This window comes from Cornus florida, unplaced genomic scaffold, assembly GCF_030987335.1.
Source record: "Cornus florida cultivar Cherokee Brave unplaced genomic scaffold, ASM3098733v1 CherokeeBrave_3.0.0_Hap2_Chr08, whole genome shotgun sequence".
Taxonomy (NCBI): Eukaryota; Viridiplantae; Streptophyta; class Magnoliopsida; order Cornales; family Cornaceae; genus Cornus; species Cornus florida.
The window spans coordinates 24,497,951-24,505,743 of NW_026775578.1; the positions used below are offsets into that span (position 1 = coordinate 24,497,951).

The 7,793-nt window shown below is 37.3% G+C and overlaps 1 pseudogene; it reads right to left on the minus strand.

Annotated features, from left to right (window-relative positions):
• Nucleotides 1-565: 565 nt before the first annotated feature.
• On the minus strand, nucleotides 566-5,511 carry LOC132269889 (cucumisin-like; annotated as a pseudogene).
• Between the last annotated feature and the right edge of the window lie 2,282 nt (nucleotides 5,512-7,793).

Below are 7,793 nucleotides of genomic sequence, written 5' to 3' on the forward strand. Positions count from 1 at the left end.
TTGTGTATTTTTATAAAATTATTGTTTTAATGATAAGATTAAAATTAATGCAAATAACTCATTCGGCATAAGTATTTTCCAGCCTCCTTAAATAGCTTATCGGCACAAGACCCAAGTTCGATTTCTTGGTTAGACACACAAGTACGCAAGTGAGAAACATATGTGAGCTTTGGGAGCTCTCAATTGCAGCAATGTATGAAATTGAATTCTTGTGGGTGGTTCGACCAGGACTAATACGTGGCTCAGAATGGTTTATGGATGGAGAGAGTGAAGGGGAAGAGATGAGAAAGAGAATAATGTATTTGAAGAAAAAGGTAGGTCTTTGTCTCAAGAAAGGTGGCTCTTCATGCCAATCCTTAGAGAGTTTGGTGAATTACAAATTGTCATTTTAATCTTATTTTCTACCATTGTATTTACTTGGAAGCCAATTGTCTAGCTATCTATGAATAAAGGAAGCAATTTCTTCACTGTGATCCAAAACACACCATGCTTCTCTTTTATTTCATTTTGAAGGAAACATGCTCAAACACAAGACTTTATATATGGTGCAAGCATATATAAATTTTCAAGACGAAGAATGTGCCGCAAAAGAAGAATGTGCCACAATGGGACTCCTCACATGATGCACACCATCACACCACACCAATGACCCTGAAATCACATTGTTATCTGTATATGTGGCTGTGACAGTAACCACAAAGGACTGCCTCTGTCCTACTGAGTTAAAAGTAAGGACTGTCGGCTCAACTTTGATCTCAAGTCCTGTAGGGGCTACCACAGTTGCCTTGTAAGTGGAGACCGGTAGACCAACATTTGTGACGGTCCTGTGGAACACACGGGTGATGGGGTTTTCAGACTCAAAAGATAGAGCAAATGATGGATAATTTAGATCCCAAACGGTCCCATTGTTAGTTTTTGAGCAACTGCTATCATCATCAGTGACCAGTTTCAATTTCTTGGAGCTATAACCTTGCCCACACAAAAATTTAACATAGTCAGGCTCTCCGGCATCATATACTAAACCAGGTTTTGCAGCTTTTAATGGATCAATATGACCTGCCCCGTATGCAAACTCAGCATCATGTTTAGTGTCACTACTCATTGGATGAGCTGCAAAAAATCAGGGGTATGTTAGCTACAAGCCTACAAATAATGGATGTATTCCAAGTTATTTGATTAATTACCAGTTGTCATAAGAGCTGACTTAATAGCAGCAGGAGACCATCCAGGGTTAAAAGATTTCACATATGCAGCTACTCCAGTTGCATGTTGGCAAGACATGGATGTGCCGGAGATTATATTGTATGGAACTACTCTTTTGTCTCCCCCTATTTTCGTCACTCTGGCTGCCTGTGACCACGCGGCAAGAATTTGCACTCCAGGAGCAGTTAAGTCAGGCTGCACCAGATTGAACAAAGTGTAGCAATTTTAAACCAGAAACAATTAATATATATATAGACATATATTTATGTATGTATAAGATACCTTGAGAATGTCCTTTGTAATTGGGTTTGGTCCTCTTGACGAAAATTGAATCACATATGGAGCCGATTTCTCTTTAGTCTCCTTACTCCTCATTATAGATGCAGTTGGCTTACTGTAGATCGAGTCAGTTTTATCCAAATTGTTAGATTCATGTGATGTGATCAATAATGTGCAAAAAATAAATACAAAAAATTTGTTGAAAAATCTATGTACCTAGTTGATTTTATGTAGTCGCGAACACCCTGGCCATCAATCAAGTAGGAGGCAGGCAAAGGGTAAGTTCTGCCGTAACCTCTGAAGCCGTCACCAGTCATTATGATACCTTTTGCACCCGCGCGGAGTGGTTCTGATCCGTTAGTCGTCGAATCACATAGAATGATTTTGCCTTTCACTAAGGTTTGATCCAATGAGCCCTGGGCTTCGCATTCCCTGCATTTCATGTTCACTTTTTATGCATTTTCCAATCCTCAATATTCCTTGATGTAATTACATGATCTATAGCATCAATACACATAGACATGCATCAAAAACACTAAATCTAGAGATAAGCACATGAATATCCTACTCTAGCATACATAGACATATGAGTAGAACATAATAGTCAATTGGAAGCATTAAATCATACAAACCATGAAATAATCAAGATTTATATATACATGAATATCAAGATGTATCATACAACACTAATCCCTCAATAATACACAAGATTAGAGTATAGAAAGCATGCTTGGGGCTCTTCCCACCAAAAAATAAAAAAATAAAATCCCAATTTTTGTTATATCATCGTTAATAAATCTTTTTTTCTCTGATATATATATATATATATAAGCTTGAGTATTTGGTATGTACCCGGCATAAACTAGAGGATACTGACGGTGGAGGTTGAAAGTGTTTATAGATACTCCCTGCATGTAAAACGAGCTAGTTTAGAACTATATATATAGAACAAAACACATTAATTTAAAGGAGCTGACGCCCATATAAATGAGGGATTATTAGGTATACAAGAAGTTTTGGACTCTATTTATCATGGAGTCAAAGTCACAATGTTAATACTGTGCATTTGGTAAAACTATCTTGCTATTTTTATATACCATTTTAGTGCATTTTGTGCATATAAGTACTATTTTTGTGCATAGTAAGAATAATTTTGACAAATAAACAGTGTTTTTTTTTATGTCCATGTCATCATTTTGATCAAACTGTAATTTTTTATTTTTAAACATAAGGACTTTGACTCTATGAAATAGTAAATAAGGACCCAAATTAAAACTCACTTTAGTGCATTTTGTGCATATAAGTACTATTGTTGTGTATAGTAAGAGTAATTTGGACAAATAAATAACGTTTTTTATTTTTTATTTTTTATGCCAACGTCATTATTTGGTAAAATTGCATTTTTAAAATTATTTTTATTTTTATTTTTTTTTAAGAAACATAAAGACTTTGACTCCATGAAATAATAAATAAGGCAGACCAAATTAAAAGTTTGTGTATACATAATAATCCCTATAGATCAAACAGATAGATACCCCTAAATAGCTATATATGTAGAGGGATATGCAAGAGATTGAAGAGGGCATGCTTGCTCACCTCATAAGACATATTGTTGCCCAACTTCACCGTTGTGACAAACTTTCTGTCAATGGTGCTAGCAGCCACTGAGAGAGACCACGGTGAGTATTTCTGATGGTTTCAGGATCTGGACCATCATTACCAGCAGAATTGGAAGTGAGTATTCCATTCTTCATAGCATGGAAAGCTCCAATAGCAGTGGGATCTTTAAAGTAACCCCTGGGGGATTTCTTCCCGCTACGTCCAACCGAAAGTGATATTATATCAACCCCATCAGCAATTGCATCATCAAATGCTGCGAGGATATCCGCCTTGTTACAATGATCAGTCCAACACACCTTGTACACAGCAATGCGAGCTGAGGGAACCCCTCCCCGAACTGTACCCAAGCCCAACCCTAATAAGCTTGCGTCGCTTACTAAGCGCCCCGCTGCTGTAGATGTAGTGTGTGTCCCATGACCATTTACATCCCTTGGTGAACGAACATCTTCTGGAGGTATTGGTCTTTTGCTATGGTAGTATTTAGCTCCTATAATTTTACTGCAAAGTATTCAAAATTTTAGTGGCAGCACAAGCAATTAATCTATCTATAAATGTAATTTTTGTATATGAAATTGGTATATATATATATATATATATATATATATATATATATATATATATATATGTATGTACTTGTTGCAAGTGAAATCTGTTAAGGATTTGCAAGATCCCTTCCATTTGCTTGGAGGCGGACCAAATCCCGAATCATCAAAACTATCAGATTCAGGCCAAATTCCAGTGTCAAACATTCCGATAATAATGTCACTTTCAACTTGGACACTTCTTGTAACTTCTTGAGGGAAGCCCATGAAGTTCCATGACTTTGTCGTGTGGAGTTCCATCTTTTCATCGGGGAACACAGACACTACTCCTTCCATGCCTGAATTTTTAAAATTTTTGAAGTTGAAGTAGAGTTACGAGATTGAAGACAAACAAATTATGGGATAGAATATTTAGTAATTAAATGGAAGTTATAAATTAATCACCCACTTGCTATTTTCTCCATCTCTTCCTTTGTCAGCTTTGCTACAAACCCATTAAAGCTCCTCTTGTAGCTATACAGTAAAGATTCCGATGCTCTACTGTTGAATGCATATAGTTATATATACAGAAGTTAGTTAATATTCAGTAAATCTCTTTGATGTATTCCGTAAATTTTCTTCTGAGAGATCATATTGCTTAGCTTGGGATGATAGATGATGTTATGGACTCGTATTTATCATATGGAGTCTAGGTCACGATGTTCCGAAAAAAAATGAAGTGAACCAAAATGCTAATGTGAAAAAAAAAAAAAAAAAAAAAAAAAAAAAAAAAAAAAAAAAAAACTATTTATTTGTCCCAAACTATTCTTTCTATTTTTATGTATCATTTTTGTACATGTACTATTTTTGTGCAGAGTTACAACTCTTATGCATGCATATATCATTTTTTTTGTGTATACCATGTATTCAGGTACCATTTTTTGTGCAGACCATGTGCTCAGATACCATTTTTTGTGCATGCACTGTACAAAAAATGTGCTTGCACAAAAAATGGTACATGTGTGCACAAAAAGTAGTACCTATGCTGTTATGCACATAAGAGTGCTACATCTATACTTTAAAGTGGTACTTACATAAACATAAGTTGTACATAGAAATAGTAAAGGTAGTTTGGAAAATGAACATAATTTTTTCATATCCACATAAGTATTTGATCATCTTCAATTTTTAGAGAGATCAAGACTTTGATTCCATCAAATGTTAAAAATGAGTTCATAATTTCATGTATTTGTAATAATTCTTAAAACCTCTTTTTTATTTATTTTTATTTTTTATTATTATTACTTTGGAGCCCTTTATTTCGATGTAAAATATCTTCCTAAAATAATATTTTTCATATAAAACTTTTTCATGTAAAATATCTTTCTTATTTTTATCTTGGGGTGTCTAGCAAAGTTATAATTTTTTTTTCCAAGCACAAGTTATTTTTGTTAAGTTTTGATAATATATTTAATTAAGTAACATTTTACTTAAATTTTAAACTACCAAATACCAAAAATATATATATAGATATATTTTTTTCTAAAAAATATTTTACATCCAAAACAAACAAATACTACAATTTGTGCCAGTTGAATTCATTGCAAATGTGACAAGCGTGTTCAATTTTGTAATTACCGCCCTACGAAGCACCACTTAAGATTTTTTTTTGGGAAAATAAAAAATGCACCACTTAAGTTCTTATTATATAGAACCACTACCTTTTGATACGTTAATGTTATGGTATAAGCTGTAAACATATATATATATATACACACACACACACACACACAAGTATATGTAGTGACCTGCCAACAACTTCCTGTAACATGCTCGTATGAAGGAATGACGAAGAGAGATGACCCTTGGGGCGGTCACCCATGTATACAATGTACTCCTGCAACGGTGCAACCACAAAATGATCAGTTATTACTAATTTTATAAGCACTGATGTTTCTAAATCAAGATCAAATAATTAATCTCCATATATTGTGTGTGTGTTAGCGCAATGCAGGCTCAAATACAAACGTACGTACATGCATCTCTCTCTCTCTCTCTCTCTCTCTCTCTCTGGTATTATCCTCGCAACTGAGATATACCCAAAAACTAGTAAGTTGATAGGAGGTCTCAGGTCTTATAAAAAGTAATATTTTTGGATGAAGTCTGTTGATAATGCAACTAACAAGCCTTTTTCATAGCATAATGATCAAGCTCTAAAACCTTAAAAGCAATATGAATCATAAGCTATATTATATATATATATATACACATGCCTTTTGATCTCCGCCAGATGCTCTGATGCAGCTAATAAGCAGAGCACAAGGAAGGCTGATGAGGATAAGCCATGAAGGAGGAAACATTTGACTAGCCATTAGAGAGGTCTCTCCAAAGCTTTAGCTCTATTGCTGATATTTCCATGCAACAAACAATGAATGGGCTTTTATGACAAGAGGTTGTACAGATAAGGGTAAAATAGTAAAATCATTTGTCATTGTAAAAAAGATAGTTTTACATGAACATTGGTGATGCCATTGAGGAGGCCCCGGATGACACGGGCCAGATCCGACTCGCAAACATAGCATTCAGTCCGTACAGTTGGACCAGCCCATAGAAGGACACTGCCATATGGGCCGAACGAGAGTAAGCCCATCAAAGGTGACCAAGGCTTACGAAGGAATAGGCCCAGATCCAGCAATTAGTAAATATCTTGTAAATATCTTGTAAATATCTATAAATAGGAGATGGAATGAAATGGAGGGGGATATTTTTGGGTTGAGGTGTAAGAATTCTAGAGAGAGAAAGAGGAGAAGGAATTTCTTGCATCTTCAATTGGCGCCGTCTGTGGGAAACGCATGGAAGTTTGGTTGATCAATGAGGAATATCGAATGGATTCAAACCAATTCGGTTGATCGAGACTCGATCTTTGGGATTTGAATCCAGAGCTGAGCGATTGTGACCTGCTCTGGAGGAATTACAATTCTTGAAGCTTTGGAGTGACTTCAGATCTACGAGTTGTTCGATTGTGGCAGGATCTGACGGATTTAGAGTTCAGACAATTCAGATCTCGTAAACAGTGAGCATAATTCGGAGAATTAGAAGCCAGATCTAAAAATTCCTACTCACGAAGCTCAGATCTACTCGCGAACTTGAGATTAATGCCTTTACTCCGTTCGGGAATAATGATAGGTGAAAGCTCCAATCCGATGGAGGCTGTCCAGCAAACAAAGCTTGAAGAGTTGATGAACTTGATTGAAGCTCTCAAAAAAGAAAATGCAGAATTGAAAGCTGGACTGCAGCATCAGCAAATACCTGCGGTTTCGCATCCACTTCCGGTCGGAGAAGGTGGTGTTCAATCTAATATCGCGCATCAAGGCGATCAGGACGAGAACAATCAGTCAGCTCACCACCGTGATGAAAGGATGATGGACAATTTGCCGCCAAATGTTCGTCGAGTTGAAGATCACGAAGGATCGACTCACGTTGATCCGCAGCGGGAAAGGTTTGACCGAGAGGAAGTGATGGAGGTTGATCGCCGTCGAGTAGCGTCGCCTTGGCAAAGAGAGTTCATAGAGGAACGGTCATTCGATCCGTCTTACCGGCCCTCCATGGTTACTGTCACTCATCACGGTTCGGAGGGCAGAACCGTAACTCACAGAGCTACCGCTGGACTCCAGAGAGAGAATGAAGCTCTCCGATCCGCAGCTCGGACGGTGGATTCACCATTCACCGACGAGATCTTGAATGCGCCGCATCCAAGGAAGTTTGCTATGCCAGTCTTTATTCTGTTTGACGGAACGACCGATCCGATCGATCATGTGTATCATATCCAGTTGAAAATGGCCCTGAATACGGAAAACGACTCTTTAATGTGCAAATGTTTCCCTACAAGCCTGGCCGGACCGGCGCTCAGCTGGTTCAAAAACTTGCCTAGGAGCTCCATTGGTAGTTTCAGAGACCTGTGCGATCGGTTCATAAGCCAGTACTATGGGAACAAACGCCCGCCGAAGGACATCTCGAGCCTATTCACGATGCGGCAGCACAAGGATGAACGTCTCCAGGCCTTTCTTACCAGGTTTAATCTCACTAAGAGTATGGTGATCGAATGCCACCCTTCAACGGCAGTTCAAGCCTTCAAGTTAGCCATGACACGCGGAACTCCATTTCACACCA